This window comes from Rattus norvegicus, chromosome 5, assembly GCF_036323735.1.
Source record: "Rattus norvegicus strain BN/NHsdMcwi chromosome 5, GRCr8, whole genome shotgun sequence".
In the NCBI taxonomy this organism is placed as follows: domain Eukaryota; kingdom Metazoa; phylum Chordata; class Mammalia; order Rodentia; family Muridae; genus Rattus; species Rattus norvegicus.
The window spans coordinates 87589152-87608017 of NC_086023.1; the positions used below are offsets into that span (position 1 = coordinate 87589152).

The 18866-nt window shown below is 38.0% G+C and overlaps 1 long non-coding RNA gene across 3 annotated transcripts in view; it reads left to right on the plus strand.

Moving 5' to 3' along the window:
• Nucleotides 1-18866, plus strand: part of LOC108350985 (uncharacterized) — a 53483-nt gene that overhangs the window by 23530 nt on the left and 11087 nt on the right. For 2 of the 3 annotated variants that reach the window (XR_010051840.1, XR_010051841.1), the window contains exons 4-5: nt 2569-2703; nt 8297-8383. This is a non-coding gene — a long non-coding RNA (uncharacterized LOC108350985). The remainder of the gene's footprint in view (nt 1-2568; nt 2704-8296; nt 8384-18866) is intronic. The other variant, XR_001837976.3, reaches the window with a different exon arrangement.

The window sequence follows — 18866 nt, forward strand, 5'->3', positions numbered from 1 at the left end:
GCCAAGACGATTAGTTTCTTGCTTCTTCTAGGGTATAGCTTGCCTCCTTATGTTGGGCTTTACCATTTATTATCCTTTGTAGTGCTGGATTTGTGGAAAGATATTGTGTAAATTTGGTTTTGTCATGGAATAGCTTGGTTTCTCCATCAATGTTAATTGAGAGTTTTGCTGGATACAGTAACCTGGGCTGGCATTTGTGTTCTCTTAGGGTCTGTATAACATCAGTCCAGGATCTTCTGGCCTTCATAGTTTCTGGCGAGAAGTCTGGTGTGATTCTGATAGGTCTCCCTTTATATGTTACTTGACCTTTTTCCCTTACTGCTTTTAATATTCTTTCTTTATTTTGTGAGTTTGGTGTTTTGACAATTATGTGACGGGAGGTGTTTCTTTTCTGGTCCAATCTATTTGGAGTTCTGTAGGCTTCTTGTATGTCTATGGGTATCTCTTTTTTTAGGTTAGGGAAGTTTTCTTCTATGATTTTGTTGAAGATATTTACTGGTCCTTTGAGCTGGGAGTCTTCACTCTCTTCTATACCTATTATCCTTAGGTTTGATCTTCTCATTGAGTCCTGGATTTCCTATATGTTTTGGACCAGTAGCTTTTTCCGCTTTACATTATCTTTGACAGTTGAGTCAATGATTACTATGGAATCTTTTGCTCCTGAGATTCTCTCTTCCATCTCTTGTATTCTGTTGGTGAAGCTTGTATCTACAGCTCCTTGTCTCTTCTTTTGGTTTTCTATATCCAGGGTTGTTTCCATGTGTTCTTTCTTGATTGCTTCTATTTCCATTTTTAATTCCTTCAACTGTTTGATTGTGTTTTCCTGGAATTCTTTCAGGGATTTTTGTGTCTCCTCTCTATGGGCTTCTACTTGTTTATTTATGTTTTCCTGGAATTCTTTCAGGGATTTTTGCGATTCTTTCAGGCATTTTTGCGATTCCTCTCTGTAGGCTTCTACTTGTTCTCTAAGGGTGTTCTTCACGTCTTTCTTGAAGTCCTCCAGCATCATGATCAAAAATGATTTTGGAACTAGATCTTGCTTTTCTGGTGTGTTTGGATATTCCATGTTTGTTTTGATGGGAGAATTGGGCTCCGATGGTGCCATGTAGTCTTGGTTTCTGTTGCTTGGGTTCCTGCGCTTGCCTCTCGCCATCAGATTATCTCTAGTGTTACTTTGTTCTGCTATTTCTGACAGTGGCTAGACTGTCCTATAAGCCTGTGTGTCAGGAGTGCTGTAGACCTGTTTTCCTCTCTTTCAGTCAGTTATGGGGACAGAGTGTTCTGCTTTCCGGCGTGTGGTTTTTCCTCTCTACAGGTCTTCAGCTGTTCCTGTGAGCCTGTGTCTTGAGTTCACCAGGCAGCTTTCTTGCAGCAGAAAAGTTGGTCTTACCTGTGGTCCCGAGGCTCAAGTTCGCTCGTGGGGTGCTACCCACGGGCTCTCTGCAGTGGCAGCAACCAGGAAGACCTGTGCCGCTGTTTCCGGGAGCTTCAGTGCACCAGGGTTCCAGATGGTCTTTGGCTTTTTCCTCTGGCGTCCGAGATGTGTGTGCAGAGACCAGTCTCTTCTGGTTTCCCAGGCTTGTCTGCCTCTCTGAAGGTTCAGCTCTCCCTCCCACGGGATTTAGGTGCAGAGAACTGTTTATCCGGTCTGTTTCCTTCTGGTTCTGGTGGTGTCTCAGGCACAGGGGTCCTGCAGCTCCTGGGCCCTCCCCCACGGGAGCCCAGAGGCCTTATACAGTTTCCTCTTGGGCCAGGGATCTGGGCAGGGGTGAGCAGTGTTGGTGGTCTCTTCCGCTCTGCAGCCTCAGGAGTGCCCACCTCATCCCCACCATTTCTAATACTCACCCCAAACATATGCTGTTTCCTTTCCCAGATTCGTGACGTTAGGTTTTTGTTTTTGAGATACGGTTTCTCTGTGTAGCCTTGGCTGTCCTAGTACTCATTCTGTACACCAGTTTGGCCTCGAACTAATAGAGATCTGTCTGTTTCTGCTTTCTGAGTGCTGAGATAAAAGTGTGCAGGACTACTGCCTAGAAAATTTTGATTTTGTTTTGTGACCAATTGAGCTTAATGAGGGCGATCTGCATGAACTTTGAATTGAAATCATCCATTGGATTGTGATTGTATCACTCTTAGGTATAGAATTCGAGGTGATATCTCATCCCCCTTCTGAATCTATAAGTATCAAATAGTACTTCCCCCATTTTCTATAACAAAGCAAGATGTCTACCTTCTACATAGAATTCTGAAAAATAGGACAAGTAGACAGCAGCCCACTGTTGATGGTAAAGTGTGTGCTCGAGATCATTCGATAAAACTCAAAGAATGAAACTAGTAAAAATTTTGTGATTTATTTTTACTGATTCTATATCATGACTCTGGGAAATGATAACTCACTTTTTTTTTAATGTTTTCTTCAAGCCTTTCCTTAATTCAACTGCAGGGGATACTGACTTCAGAGTGTTGGTTGGGTATATCTGCTTTTGTCTCAGTCAGCTGCTTTTTGAGCATCTCAGTGGGCAGCCATGCCAGGCTCCTCTCATGCATCTCCTTTTGGGTGCCCTATAGAAAGACCAGCAGTCTCAACAAACCTGGACCCCCGAGATCTCTCAGAAACTGAGCCACCAACCAGGCAGCACACACTACCTGGTCCAAGGCACACATACAGCAGAGGACTGCCTGATTTAACCTCCGTGCGAGAAGGTGCACCTAACCCTTGAGAGACTTGAGGTCCCAGGGAATGGGGAGGTCTGTCGGGGTGTCAGAGAATGTGGGGGTCTGGGCACATCCTCTTGCAGACATGGGAGGAAGAATGGGACCTGTCAGAGAGGAGAACGGGGTGGGGTGGGGTGGGTATAACAACTAGACTGTAAAAAAGATTAAAGATTAAAGTTTTCAACGATAAAAATATCAATGGCATTTGGTTTTGGAAATGAACTTGTCTCTATGCTCGTTAAAAGCAGAGATGAATGTCAATGTTAATGTTCTAGGGAAATATTCACATGGATTTAAAAAAATCTTCAAGAAGGCTGATATGATATTATACCTTTAAAATATACATTTACAACTTTCAAATCCACCCAAGAAGGATTTATGGTATTAGGAGTTAGCTTGTATAACTAGAAACCTGAACAAATAAAAAACAAATTGGAGACAAGATTTTGAACAACATGTGGTGTAGACCGTGAACTTAGCACAATGCCTGCCTGTGTTTTCTGCTAGAATCAATTTACACCATGTAAAACAAGGAGCGGGACAAAACTGTGTGCTGGAACATTCATAAAACGAAGCAAGAAGAGACCATAGGTTAAGAAAGCCAAGATGGCTGGGGTTGGGGATTTAGCTCAGTGGTAGAGCGCTTGCCTAGCAAGTGCAAGGCCCTGGGTTTGGTCCCCAGCTCCGAAAATAGAAAAAAAAGAAAAAGAAAGCCAAGATGGCTAGAATTCTCAGAGCTCAGAACCACAAAGAGAGGAGAAACAAGGAAAGCAGTCTCTGGGGATCTGAATGCAATGTATGCCCTGTTTAGTGAATATGTCCTGTATCTGCTGAGATGACACAGACTAGGAGGACCAATGAAAGGACCTGATAAGGAGAGGGCTTTAATTATTTGGTAGTCTTATAGGAACAAGGGTGATACATGCTTCATTAACTAATCTTTAAGAAAATAGGCCAAATCCTGATAATGGTGTTGCTGGAAGAGTATATACTAAATGTTCCCTTAATAAATATCACTCTGGGCCAGTCATAACAATTTATTTTAAATCAAAAAAACCTAAATTTTAAGTATGATAATGTATGCCAGAGGGAATATGTATATGTATGTGTGTGTGTGTGTATATAAATATATATATATACATATATATATATATATATATATATATATAATGCTCACCATCCAGTGATAAAAATGAACAATATACGAAACACACCTATATCTTAGCAAAAAGGTGGTGGAGGCAGGAAGATCAGGAGTTTAAAAGAACAACCTCAGCTCCATAGTAAATTTGAGGCCTGCCAAAGTTCTGTGAGATTCTCTCAGAAACAATCAAACAACAAAATCATAATGTCTAACTTCTGTAATATAGTATAGTGTACAATATTTTTGGAATTATCACTTATCTAAATCAGCCAAAAACTATGATTACAAACAGAAAAAGGGAATAAAGAGAATGAGATGTGTTAAATGGAGAATGAAATTTTAATTCAAAGGAGTAGAAATTGCTATTGAAAATACACTTGACATGCTCACTCTACAAAGTAAAATAAAAAAACAAAAGTATAAATAGGAAATTTAAAAATATGTAAATGGAAGCCACAAATATTAAAAGAAATGTGAAATGAAAACAGTGTTAATCACTGCCAAGGAAAATTCTAATAACATGGACAAAACAAGCAGAAGATTCTAAAGAGGGAAGATTAACTGATAAGAAGGAAGATATTTCTATATTGCCAGTAAAAGCCAACCTGAACTACAGAAGACCATGCCTTGCAAATAAATAAATAAGAAATAAAGAAATAAAGAAAGAAAGAAAGAAAGAAAGGAAGGAGGGAGGGAGGGAAGAAGGAAGGAAGGAAGGAAAAGAAAGGAAGAAAGAAAGAAAGAAAGAAAGAAAGAAAGAAAGAAAGAAAGAAAGAAAATGTTAAATAGGCTGTGGTGCATTGTGGGACAAAAGTAAACTGATAATATGTGCAAAAATGACAATGTGGGGTACAGGGTAAAGGAACAGAAATTAAAAAAAATAATCAGTTATTTGTGTTTTCAACATATGAGAAATTAAAGTATGTACTTATAGAGTTAGACTTTATCTTCTTTTAGTAATCATTAAAACAAATTGATTTAGACATGAAAAAAATTCAAGAATGAAAAATACATTATCAACAGTCTTAAACTAATTGACAACTTTGGAGCACAGGATAACAAGGGGCACATGCTATTTTCAAGTAAAAATAAGGTGTTAAGGAAGTAATACCACATTCAAAACTGTCAAAGAAATGAAATCAACTTAAATATGTTAAATATAATTCTCTGATGAAAACACAAGCAAGAGAAAAACTTTTAAATACTTTAAAATTCCTCACATATTTGAAGGTATTTAAACAAGATGCAAAATACCTTACTTGAATGGGAAGTATTTAGTGGAAAATGAAGGCTTCCATGTTCTTTCTCCTTGTTGGTTTGTCTTACCTTTCTGCCTTGCTTTAGAAAACAACCCTTATTATATATCAACGTCACTAAAAATTACAATACAGTTGTAAACAACTTAAGAATTCACAACCATTTTCAGGAAAATGAAGACTAAGACACATGCACAATTGTGGGATGGAGGTGAACAAGTCCTGAGAACAATATAATGCACTATAGTCCTATGATAAAAAGAATAAAGGTCTTAGCCTATGATTTAATTTCTATATACAAACTAGAATAAAGATGAGCAAATAAGATCTGACATCAGTAGGAAAAATAAAAGTTAACTATAATATATATTAAACCGAAAAGGATTAAGAAAATCAATAAAATACAAATGTAGTATTTGGAATGATAAGGAACATATGATAAAATTCTATCTAGGTTTAACAGAAGATTAAACAAAGTAGGGGTCATTTCATATCCTGCTGATATTAAGTCAATACAAAGCTATTATAACAGGAACAACTTGGTGTTAGGGAATTTGAAATCAGTGGTTCAATGAAATGAATTCTTTAAATTCCATCCCAGGAACCAGAGGTAAAGATAAGACCTTCTTGATTATATGTGAAAAAGCTGTCAATGCATTGGTGTAGAGACTGTGGAGATCACTCCAGCAATAAAGAACAATCAAAATATAGGGGTTCATAACCCAACCTCTCCACATACATAAATATCTAGGCAATTTAACAAGCTCTGTGTTCAAGGTAGACTTTGATTCAGTATATGGCTTCAAAAGCTGTCAAGGAAGACATGCGGCATCTACATCTGGCCTCCACAAACATGCAAATACATCTACACAGATATGCACATAATACAATTGTGCACATACATACATATGCATAATCGATCGAGATAACTCACTTTATAATGGGTTAACAAAAAGTTCATGTAATTATTTAAATCAATGATGAAAATTATCTGAAGAAATTCAACTTCTAACCATTATAAAAACTAGGGTTAAAGAAAGAAATGTAATAATAGGATAAAGAATATCTACTAATTCCTGCAGTTATAAGTACAAATGATAAAAGACTGAATGTATTCCTCATAGTACCAGAAATAAAAAGTTTGTGCTTGCTACCTTACTGGAAATATGTGCTCTGTAATTAGACAAAACCAACCAACAATTCAAACACACATTAGAAATTAAGTAACAAGCAAAACTCCAGAGTTTGTGATTATTAATGTATAAATTCTTCCCTGCAAAAATCTATAACAAAGGATCATAACTGACATATGTGATCATTGTGATAGATAATACCAAAAGGATCAATAGAGCATAATTTGAAGTTGAAAATTAAAATATATTATCAATGGGTCACTCTGAAAACTAACAGTTGAACCTTGTTGTTGAGAACGTACACAACTCATTGAGCATGGAGAACTCCAGCTGGTGCCTACATCTGGCCACTATCTTCTAGTGTCTTTAGTATGGGAAGGTACTCTGCATGCTACCAAAATTAAAATATAAACAACAGCTCAGCCAAAAACTTTGCCCTATGATCTCTCTTGCCTGCAAGATATGCTATAGCAATGGCACATAGAACTTGTGTGTATAAGCAAAACATATCTGATTTAACTTAAGGCCTACTTGACAAAATGAAGCCCGTACCTGACACTGGTTATATAACCATGAACCATAACCCTAGGGTAAAAGCAAACACTTCCCAAAAAAAGTTTTAAAATGTTATAATAAAATGACTCTTAATGATATTCTGCTATACTCATAAATAGATCAGTGCCTTATTCAGTCATAATCTGAAAAATATTCTCCACCAGCAGATGAGAACACATGAAGAAACCCTAATCTAGATGTTACATAGAGAGAAAACTTAATTTGGAGGTTTCCATTAAATTTCTCCCTTCAGAGCTCAGGGACCATGGAAGAGGAGGAAGAAAGACTGTGAAGCCAGAGGGGATGGAGGACACCAGTAAAACAAGACCCTTTGAATCAGTGGAGCAAGGTCCATGTGAGGTCATAGAGACTGAAGCCACAAACACAGAACTTACCTGTCTCTGCACCAGGTCCTCCGTGTATATATTATAGGCATTGGCTTAGTATTTTATGGGATTCATGACCATGAGAATGAGTGAGACATTTTTTTTCTTTTAGTTGCTCTTGGCATTTTTTCCTCCTCTTGGGTGCCATGTCTAACTTTAATATAATACTTTTTATATTATTGGATTTTAATTAATTAATTAATTATGCTTCATTATCTCTTAGAATCCCATTCTTTTCTAAGGAGAAACAAAAATTGAGAGGATCCAGAAGGGAAGGGTGTTCAGAAGGAACTGAGATTAGTAAAGTAAGAGGAAAATATTACCAAGTTATGTTTTATAAGAAAAATGATCTATTTTCAATCAAAGAAAAAGGAGAAATCAAAACAAACAATAGCGCATTTGGAGTCCCTAATGCTAGAACATTTTGCTGAAAGAATTTTTTTAAGGTGTGGCTAAATGAAGATGTGAACCATGATCATGAAACATAAGATGCAAACATTTTTTTCTGCAGAAATCAAAATATAATTTTCAAATACCTATGAAATGAAAACAACCTCCAGCAACCAATGGTAATTTAAACGAGAACAAGTTAGAGAACATAAGCTCACAGTTGGAAGACATACAAAGCTATGCAATAAGATGTCTGGAGCAAACTACAGACTTTCATAGTTGTGGGTAGATTTTCCTGCTTTATGTTATAAAACAAGCAAGCACAGAGGACAACATGCCACTTAGATCTGTCAACAAAAGAGCCAGGAAAAAGTCAACTACTCAAAGAAGAGCCCAGTAAGAAGTTACAGGGAATAAAGTTGGGAGATTTATTTTGAAAGTTTACAAGTGATTTCTTGAGAGTAAAGGAAAATCTGTATGTACTGATTATCAAGATAATTTTGTGGATGCATATATTTTTCAAAAATCCTGATGAAATGAAGACTTAAAATAAGTTTTTAGTGTATGTGATGGTTTGCATATGCTTGGCCCAGGGAATGGCACTATTGGAAGTTGAGGCGTTGTTGGAAGAAATGTGTCACTGTGGGGTGGGCTTGGATTGGAGACCAACCTCCTAGCTCCTCCTAGGATGCTCAGTCTGTTCCTGGCTTCTTTCAGTTGAAGATGTAGAACTCAGCTCCTCCTGCACCAGGCCTGCCTGAATGCTGCCATGCCTTGATGATAATGGACTAAACCTCTGAACCTGTAAGTCATCCCCAATTAAATGTCCTTTATAAAATTTACATTGGTGATAGTGTCTGTTCACAGCAATAAGACCCTAACTAAGACTGTATATTTTACACTTCAATAGAGGTGAGTTTTAAAATGAAAATGTAGAGGATTAGAAACGTGATTCAGTGTTTATAGCTATGGTAAGGAATCCAATTTCCAATCCTAGCATCCACATAGGGCCTCTTATAAGTTATATAAGAAACATTTTAAATTTTTTAAATTAATATTATTTTTTTACACTCCAATAGTTTTCCCCTTCCTGGTCCACTCTCCCACAGTTCCTCATCCCATTCCTCCTCCTTGCTGTCTCCAAGAGGATGTCCCCAACACCCCACCCTACCCCTCAACCAGATCTCCCAATTCCTTGGGGCCCCAAGTCTTTCAAGGGTAGGACCAGGAAATCCTCTGCTGTATATATGTTAGGGGCCTCGAACCAGCTCCTGTAACTGGTTGTTGGCTCAGTGTCTGAGAGATCTCAGAGTTCCAGGTTAGTTGAGACTGCTGGTCTTCCTATGGGGTTGCCCTCCTCCTCAGCTTCTTTCAGCCTTTCCTTAATTCAACCACAGGGGTCTCTGACCTCAGTGCATTGGTTGGGTGAAAATACCTGCATCTGTTTCAGTTAGCTGCTTATTGGGCCTCTTAGAGGACAGCAATGCTAGGCTCCTGTTTGCATCAGCATTACCATAGCATCAGCAATAGTGACAGGCTTTGGAGCTTGTCCTTGAGATGGATCACAAGTTGGGCTGGTCACTGGACTGCCTTTTCCTCAATCTCCTCTCCACTTTTGTCCATGTAATTCTTTTAAGCAGGAAAAATTCTGGGTCAGAGTTTTTGACTGTGGAATGGCAACCCCATCCCTTCACTTGATGCCTTGTCTTTCTATTGGAGGTGGACTCTACAAGTTCTATCTCTCCATTGTTGGGCATTTTATCTAAGGTTCCTTAATTTGAGTCCTGAGGCTTTCTCCTTCCAGGTCTCTGGTGTCTTCTATAAGTAACACTTTAAAGTTTTATCATTGACTCCAGTATTCTAATTTTAAATGTGACCCTTTGAAGATCTTGATGTGGCCTTACTCATTACTGGAAGAAGAAGAAATAGAATCCAGGTATCTTATTGTTTCAAAATTCTGGTTACACAGATAGATAAGATTTTGAAACTCTACACTTATCAGGGGCTAAACTTATGTATGTATGTATATATATATATATATATATATACATATATATATATTCTACTGATAGATATTACACGTCAGTCACTGTTATGTCTGTGAAAAGGCAGTGTCTTGGAGATTCAGAATCTTCCCTAACTGTTTTCTTAAAGAGTTATTAACAAGAGTTTAAACACAGGAGCTGAAACCCAAGTGAGACACATGCATTCGAACAGACAGACTATAGATTATTTGGCAATTAATGCATACTCTTGTCCAAACAGGTCTTTTTATTTTTTAAACAGTAGTATTTTTCTCCTTTACTATTTTCTCTTCTCCTTGAGTTTGTGCTCTTTTGATTTAAAATGAGCTCAATCCTTATACCAAGAAACCAAGCTTAAGTCTTAAATTAGGACTAAGGCATATTAAAAAATTTTATTTGTTTCCATTTTATAGTTTTCATTACATCACATCTACAGCTATAAGAAATTGCCAATAACTATCAAAACTAAAAAGATGGTGTTAGAATGTAAACAATGCCATAAAGTTAAATGAAAATTGGATATTTAAGATATCCCAACCATAGCCTTTTATCTATCTGACCAAGTGAGCAATGGTTTTGTCCAACCAGTCAGGTTGGTCATCCAGCCAGGAGCATAGATAGACTCTATCCTATAAGCTGATTATTTCTAGTATGGGTGATGAAAAAACAAAATGAAACAATTTGATCCTAATCATAGTTAATCATAGTAACAGAGATTATTGAGAAAATCCCCAAAGGTTCTTTTAAGCAAAGGGATAAGTATTTGTTCACAGTTCTCTCCTGCACCTACCTACCTTAAATGTCCTATGTAATGGCTAAACACCTTATGAGGAACGATAAGACAGTAAGTGATTTTGCAGGTAAACACCACAAAACAAATGGCACATAGTGAAGGCATGAAAAAGGTCACAACACAGGAAAAATGTAATAAAAATGAGGAGGTGGAGAAAACAAGATGGTTTGAGAAGATGCTATTGAGCCAGAATCTGAGAGATGAGAAGAGCCCAGCAGGGCTGTCCTGACAGAAGAGGATAGAAGTACAGAGTTGCAAGGAGATTTCCCCCATACAAAAACCCAAATACCATTGAAGGGACCCAGCAAGGCAAATGATACATATATGTTGTATGTGCTGGATGGTATGGATAAGAAACTTCCAGATTTTCAGGTAAAAAGAGGTGAGTTATTTAAACAGTGCTTTACAAAAGATAGTAGAATTTAATTTGCTTCTTATTCTCTGTCAGGTACATAGTCTTTGCAGATATTTTAAAAGGAATACAGTTAGCCATGGGTAGAAAGAAGAGAGATATGAGTTTCTGAATAGATGAGAGTGCTTTGATTGTCTAAATAATTACAGCAGCGGTACAAGCTCTTGGACTGTTACTGTTTTGAACCCAACAGATCTGTGTGGGATGCTCATACTCACATAGAATTGTGAATACCTAAATAGACATCCTATTCTCTAACAAAAGCTGTACTACCTTTATCAAGAGACTTGACTCTCTGTTGAGACCATTAATTATAGCTGTTTGTGGGACTAGTTAGGGAATTGTCATGCTTCAAGGGCCCTGAGTGTCTGACCTTTCATATTGTGTCAATTTGTAATGTGTACACTTTATTTCCACAAGGCTTGAAACTCAATGTGTTCATGGCCTTCAGAAGTGGATCAGGATAAAAGAGCTTCAGAAAGCAAACTGTTATTATTGTCTTCACCTTGACAAGAGAAAATATTCAAAGGAGGAAAAACTGGGGAGGAGGCAGTTCCTATGTAGATCAGCACTTCCACACAAACTGAAGCCTGAGAGGGAGGGGAGGAGAGGAACCAAACAAAGCAGGAAGCCCAGCATGGGAATCAACTGCATCAAAGGCTGAATACAATAGTCAAGCCTTGGTGTGGGGAAAGTTTTACCTTGTTGAACCCCAGAAAAGAAAATTATACTTACCAGAGGAAGAAAAGTAATTATTACAAATAAGTTATCTGATGTTAGCTGCTAACATGAGCCTTCTAAGTAAACCTGCATGGAGCTAATTAGTTCAGCATTTCCCATAACCTCAACTCCTCCTGTCTTGACTTAAGAAAAGATGGACACTAACTAATAATGCAAATCATTGGGTATGCAATACAATGCATATTTAAAAAGAATAAATTTAATAAGTTAGTCTTTAAATCTAACTACTTTAAAGACTAGGTGAAGTTGGAAAGTTTTCTTAGGACTCTGAGAAGAAGTATGTTCAGGAAATTGACATTTCTGAGTTCATGGACCAGACTTGTCGTTTACTGTCTGCATGACCCTGTGCATTCCTCTGCTCTCTGCATACACAAACATGGGCACACATACCCTTATACACACAAAACACAGACACAATACTACACCACATGGTTATACACAAATAAATATGTTAAATTTTATAAGTTACAGTTTAACGTTCATGACTAAAGTTACAATTTTACCATGAAAGAAACATAAAATAGAGGTAGGTTCTACATCTGTGCTCTGAAATATTGTAGTCAATAACCCTAAGAGGCTACTGAGGACAAGGAATATAGCCAATGTGATGAGGAATCTATAGAAATTTTTAGAGTTCATTTTTATTTATGCTTGTATGTGTGTGATGGTCAGTTTGTGCATTACATGCGTGGCGGTGCATGAGGTGATCAGAAAAGCATGTTAGAGCCCCTGAAAACAGTTACAGGTGGTTTTATGTCACTTGATATGAGTTCTGAGATTCTAGCTCCACAATTGGGAAAATGGTTCCATCAAATCACTTATAGGCAAGTCTGTGGAATATTGTTGGAGTTGATGAGTAATTTGGGATCTAGCCACTGTAGGTATACTATCCCTGGGCAAGATGGTCCTGAATAGTATAAGGAATCAGCCTGAGGAAGCAAGATAATACTCATCACTCTTCCAGGGCTTCTGCTTCACTTTCGCCTTGGGTTCCTGCCTCAACTTTCTCTTCTGATGAACTATAAACTGGGATTAAACAATCCCTTCCCTCTACCAATTGCTTGCACTTACAGTATTTTGTCTTACCACCAAAAATGATTAACGCAGTGAAGAATGATAAGGCCATTTTTATTTGTATTAATTTATTCTCTCATGTATTAGGTACCTACCATGTTTCCCCTTCCCTGCTCTCCTCCCAGTCTTTTTCCAACTGCTCTCTCCCCATCCACTCTTCCTCCATTTCCCTCAAGGAAAAGGCCGATCTCCCAGAGATGTGAACCAAGTATGACATATCAAGTTGCAGTGAGACTAGGCATCTCCCCTCATAATAATGCTAGATGAGACCATCTAGTATGAAGAAAAAGGTCCCAAGAACAGGCAAAAACATTAATTAGTTATATGAGTAAACTGTTGCTATCTTCAGACACACCAGAAGAGAGCATCAAATCTAATTACAGACGGTTGTGAGTCACCATGTGACTGTGGGATTTGAACTCAGGACCTCTCGAAGAGCAGTCAGTGCTCTTAACCACTGAGCCATCTCATTAGCTCTAGGCAAAAACATTAAAACCAGCCTTCACTTCCTCTTTTAGGAGTTCCACAAAACCACCACCACCAATAATAATAATAGTAATAATAATAATAATAATAATAATAGTAACAATAATAATGGTAAATGCTGTTATTGTTAACTTTTAATTAAATCTGTATAAGTATAAGTGAACACCTGGTTTTGAAGATTGTAATGAAAGGAAACTACTTCATTAGTGGAGATGCCTCAGTGAGTAAAGTATTTTTCATGCAAGTACGAAGATCTCATTGAATCCCCAGAACACAAATGAAGCCAGACTCAGAAACATTTCCCATGTCCCTATGATGAAATGGAAGACTGAAATATGAAGTTCTTGGACCAGTTATTCTGGCCCATGCAGCAGAAAATAGCAAAGGTGTCGTCTCTGAAAGAGTTGAGGACTGATACTCATTTTTTTCTCTAATCTACACATGCACACTATCATTTGAGCCTTCACACATAAACACACACACACACACACACACACACAAACACACACACACACACATTCACTCATACACTCATACACACATGCATGGGGTGAAGGAAGGGAGAGACAGAGATGAGACAGAGACAAAGAATGCACATGACACATATCCTGCACACATACCTTAACCCCATTCCATTCCACCTGCAAGTTCATCACAAAAACAGAAATAAAATGAATTTAAAGGAACAAGCAAATCTTCCCTCAGCAAGAGGAGACATATTTCCTCCATTTGAAGACAGGAAGTAGGTTGGAAAGGATCAAACCTAACCTTTACATAAACTGGCAGAGTGCAAAGTTCACAACTCGGATTCTATACCTTCTCAAATTTGAACTTATCGAGCATAAACTATTGTCTAAAGCAATTAGAAAACAACATGGCTTTGGTCTTAAAATAGCAACTTTGACCTATAACCTTTATAGCTTTGCAATAAAATCTCTGTTAACCCCACTTGGGAGGAAGCCTGCTTTTCTCTGCCTTCATTGCAGGGTCTAGCTAATGACTGTGATGCCATAGAAGAAAGGTTTTAAATTAAATGAAATGTCACTAGGAGTAGCCCACTTAGTTTTAGCAGGTACACAGTGATCGTTTCATACACACATCTATTTTAAGTACTCAGAATATTACGATTATAGTAGGACAGAATACACATACATATGCTCATTTCTCAAGGATTTGATTACTTTACATAAAAGTAAACATTTAAATTTATAAAGCAGAAAGACTTAGAATAAGACATTGCTAATGTAAAAAGCAAAAGATTGTGAAATGGTATACAAATGTCTGGGAAACTCTCTGAGAGCTTATTTTCTTAACCATTGGGTCACCTATGTGGGAACTGTGAAAAATCTGGCAATGATTAAAGATTTCTGGATGGGCAATGACCAAAATTCATTCAAAATCAAGTGCTATTAATCTGAGGTAGTTCTTCATTGTTAACTTCTGATACATCTCGTGACTTCATTGCAGCTTTTGCTCTGAAAACACAAGCTGTACTCTATACACGGAGGATGCTGACACACTGTGATCCAATCCTAGTGAGCTCTGCTAGAACATCAGGGCTCACATTTGAAACTACTCTGTGTCATCAATTGCTCTTTTAACTGACATAAAACATTTTTTGCTTTTACAGAAGGAAAATGGATTAATTAATGGAAGAATTAATACTTTCAGCATTTTCCTACTGCCATTCCTCAGCACATTAATATTATGTTAGGATGTCTTTGGATTGTATTGTGTTAGGATGTTTGATATTAAAAATGCTACTGGAAGTGCTGACTTGAATTCCATAAATAAGCACTAAAGGAATTGGTTCATGGAACTAGGACAGAATTTCTAAGAATTTCTAAAATGGCCTTAGATGTAGTTCTGCTGCTCTGTACTATTATGCAAAGTGTCATTCTTGTTGTTGATGTTTTATTTAGGATGACATCATCGTGCAGCAAGGCAGGTCCAGGACAAGGTGAAGCCTATCACTGGATGTGAAGGCAGGGTTGGCAGGGAAAAGTCTAAGACGAGAGAGGAGGAGGAGTGGGGAAAAAAAGCAATCAAGGATGGAGATCACAGAGAAGGATGATCCAGATCCAGGTGGACTAGGTCAATTTTATCTTGTCTAGGTGGGTGGTTTCTGTCTCTGAATTTATTGTGTGGATGTATTGTGGATTGAGAATTTAACATATACATCTGATTGAAAAATTATAAACTTCTAGAATTTTGATTTTACTGGGCTATAGAGGAAGTGAGCAAAGTTCTCCGTGGATGGAGGTACAGCCTGGAGAAGGCAGCTATAGAATGCCTTGGGGCTAGCGTGGCATGGTGCAACTGCCATTTTGGCGGATAACAGCCAGCCAAGGGGACAGTGTGAGAAAGCTGCTGGCAGAGAGACAGTCAGAGAGCATGGATCCCTGGATCCGCATGCAGTGGAGATGTGCGGATACTGGTAATTGCGGATACATTATTTTTTTATTTTTACTGCAACAGTTCTGTCCTGCAGTTTCAAATATAGATCCATGATTCAATTCTCTATTCTCTGTTCATTTTATTAGTATACACAACTGTTTTTGTTTTATTAAATGCTAAAATCCATCCATATCAAAGAATTATTTTGAACATATTTTTGTTTTTTTATCAATATCTGATTGACAAGCCCAATTTATTAATTCGTTGCAAAACTTTTCTCAGTTGAAAAAAATATCACAAATTGAGAAGTGTAAGAAGGAAATCCTACTTTATATGGTACAAAATGTTAATCTCAAGGTCTGAGGGGTATCTGAGGTCTGAGAGGTATGATCACTTCAATTCTGTACCTGAAACCCACATGGTAGACGGGTGAAAACTGATTCCTGCAAGTTCTGTGGTTCCTACAGGCTCACTGTACACACATGTACACACACACACACACACACACACACACACACAGAGAGAGAGAGAGAGAGACAGAGACAGAGACAGAGACAGAGACAGAGACAGAGACAGAGAGACAGAGAGAAGATGTGGCAAAGTTTTTAAAATGACAACTCTCAGCTCAGCTTTTTTATTCTTTTAAATCTAAGAGTTAGCTTTCCTGGAACACAATCTTTCTGTGAGCAGGGAAAAAGTCAGGAAATAGATTCAGGCTTAAAACTCAGCTCTGCCCCATGTAGAGGAAGAAGAAGGAATCCGTAGACACACAAGGAAGGCCAGGAAAGGTAGTCTAAGTAAATTCACTTCTAAGTGTTTCTCCTGATTGGGTGTCAGGAATGAGGAGAATATAAACACACAAAGATGGAGGAGACAGGTTTTCAGAGGTACAATTTCCAAGTTCCGACATGAGGTTGCTTAGGAGGAAAGTTAGGAACCCTGAGAGGCTCAGGCACATCCTCAAACATATGCTTGTTTAAAAGGAAGCAGAGTAGCAGGTGCCTGTCCTCTGCTGCGTAAATGGCATCCAGCATCTCTACTGCAGGTAAGTTCAGATCCCAACACAATGAGCTCCAACTGTGCCCACTGGACACCTACTCACATAGAAATTTAAATAGTAATCAGTGCCTCAGCATCTGCACCCTGCCAGCATGTCCTTGATGCAATTGTTACACTATTCTAGTTCCTGAAAAATAAATCCATTTGCATGACAGCAAGGCTTAGTGTGAAGAACCCTGGGCAGGAGGCAGAGGCCCAGCTCCTTTCCCCTGCTTTTGCCTGTTATCAAAGTAATTGTTCCCTCAGCACACACTCTCTGGTCATATGTGTTCTAGGGGGTGTGAGAAGGCCCATGGGAACATGTTCAAGGGCAGAGTGGCTCTGTTTACTGAATGGGCCTTGTGTTTACTTTCTGATTTGGGATTGAGACAGATGCTCTACTAGGGAAGAAGTTGTCATTCTATAGCTTGTTTTACTTGATGGGACAGTGGGTGGGTGACATTAGGTCTTCTATGAGTTGGGCCCTTTAGCTAATCAGTTCTCCCAACCCACTTATGTTTCTAGTTGCTACAAAGTTCCATACAGATTTTGGTTTGGAGCAGTACTGTCTCACACAGTTACCCCAGCCATTATGACTTTGGCACACTGAAATAGATGTACTCAGAGCTATGAAATACACACCAGATTTCAAAAGCCTTGTGTGAAAATAGAATGATTGATTACAAATTGAAACAAGTTTTCAAATATATTTATTTTAAGTAAAATACAAATATTGCATTTAGGGTCACATATTTCTTTTTACTGAGTTAATGCACCTACTAGGATTCCTTTAAAATAACAAATGTCTGAGAAAATAAAAAAGCAAACCCCATCTCACCTGTGCTACCTGTGAAAATGAAATATTTAAAGCCCTACAACATTTCATACATGGGTCTGTTAAATTTGTAAAATACTATAAATACTTATTCAAATAAAGAAATGCCTAGAATAAGGGTAGTAAAATGAAGTTAATAATTACCTATATGTTTTATTTATGTAAATGTGTGTGCTTGATTGTTGGTGTGTACCACACACATGCAGTGCCTGCAATGCCCAGATGAGGGGGTCGGATCTCCTGGAACTGAAGGTACAGATAGTTGTGAGCTGTCTGGTGTAAGTGCTGAGAATCCAAGCCTGGAGCAGCGGGTGCTTTAAACTGCTGCAGGTGTCTCTCTAGCCTTGCGGTTTATATTATGATACAATAAAGGTAGTAGAGGATTCATCAGTGGCAATGGAAAAAGACAAAAGTCTTCTCAGGTTCCAAGATCGCAACTCATTTAAGGAGACAAGGTAGAATTCACAGAACTCAGCCCAGTGATGCTCATGAGTTCTGAGTGATAAGCCCTAAGTGGGGAAGAGCACTGCTTCGCTCATCTTGGCATGTATGGTTAGTGGGGAAACTCTGAAGACTGACATTGTCTCAAATCGGGCCTATGTCGACGTGATGGCACATTTGTGGCATTTGAGCAACTCAACCCACTATGATGCCATATCAACCTGTTAGCTAAAGTTCCCAGAAAGAAGTCATGCTAAATATTATACCAAATATGACACTAGAACTTAATAATTGTAGACAAGTTGGAATGCTGTAAATCAAGAGAAAAATAATCTTGGGCTATCCTTAACCCCCTTGCTAGCCATTCATTCCCTGCTGTTGTCTTACCTAATGTCATATTGACTATCATGTAAAATCTTTTGGGGTATGTTCGCATATTTCTTGCCCCGACCAATTCAAAAGCTAAGGATGCTATCATGCAACACATAGAGCTTATAATTGAAATCTCCCTGCTTTGCTGTAAACTGCCCTATATAACACATTTGCACCAATGCATTTTTAAAGTGTGATGAACTATGACATTGTTTTCATGTGGCAATGAAAGGTTTATTATAGAGTTAGAATTGGAATATGGAACTCACCATACCCTAAATCTATGCCTACTCATATTTGTTTAAGATTGAACTATGGCTATTTTACTTTGAAGTGAGAGCTCTATTTTTAAGTCACTCTCATCTGTAGAAGGAAGATATTAAGCATCGTGACTCATAAGGTCTTTTCTAGGTCTGGAATCCTGTAACACCGAATTGATGAAGCACAGGCCAAACTATTTCTTCTAACATTAGTTTTGAAACATTTTCTCATTTGTTAAAAGCCATAAAACAACATTTTATAAATCTGTCCTCCCACCAAGGAGGGTTGTTTGGGTAAATTAGAGTAATGGATAATCCTCTAAACATTTTGCTTCCAATTTTAACAGATGAATTTACAAAGGAGAGTAAAGGATACTTCTTCAAGGTAAAGAGTTGCTGGTGTGTCACCAAGAC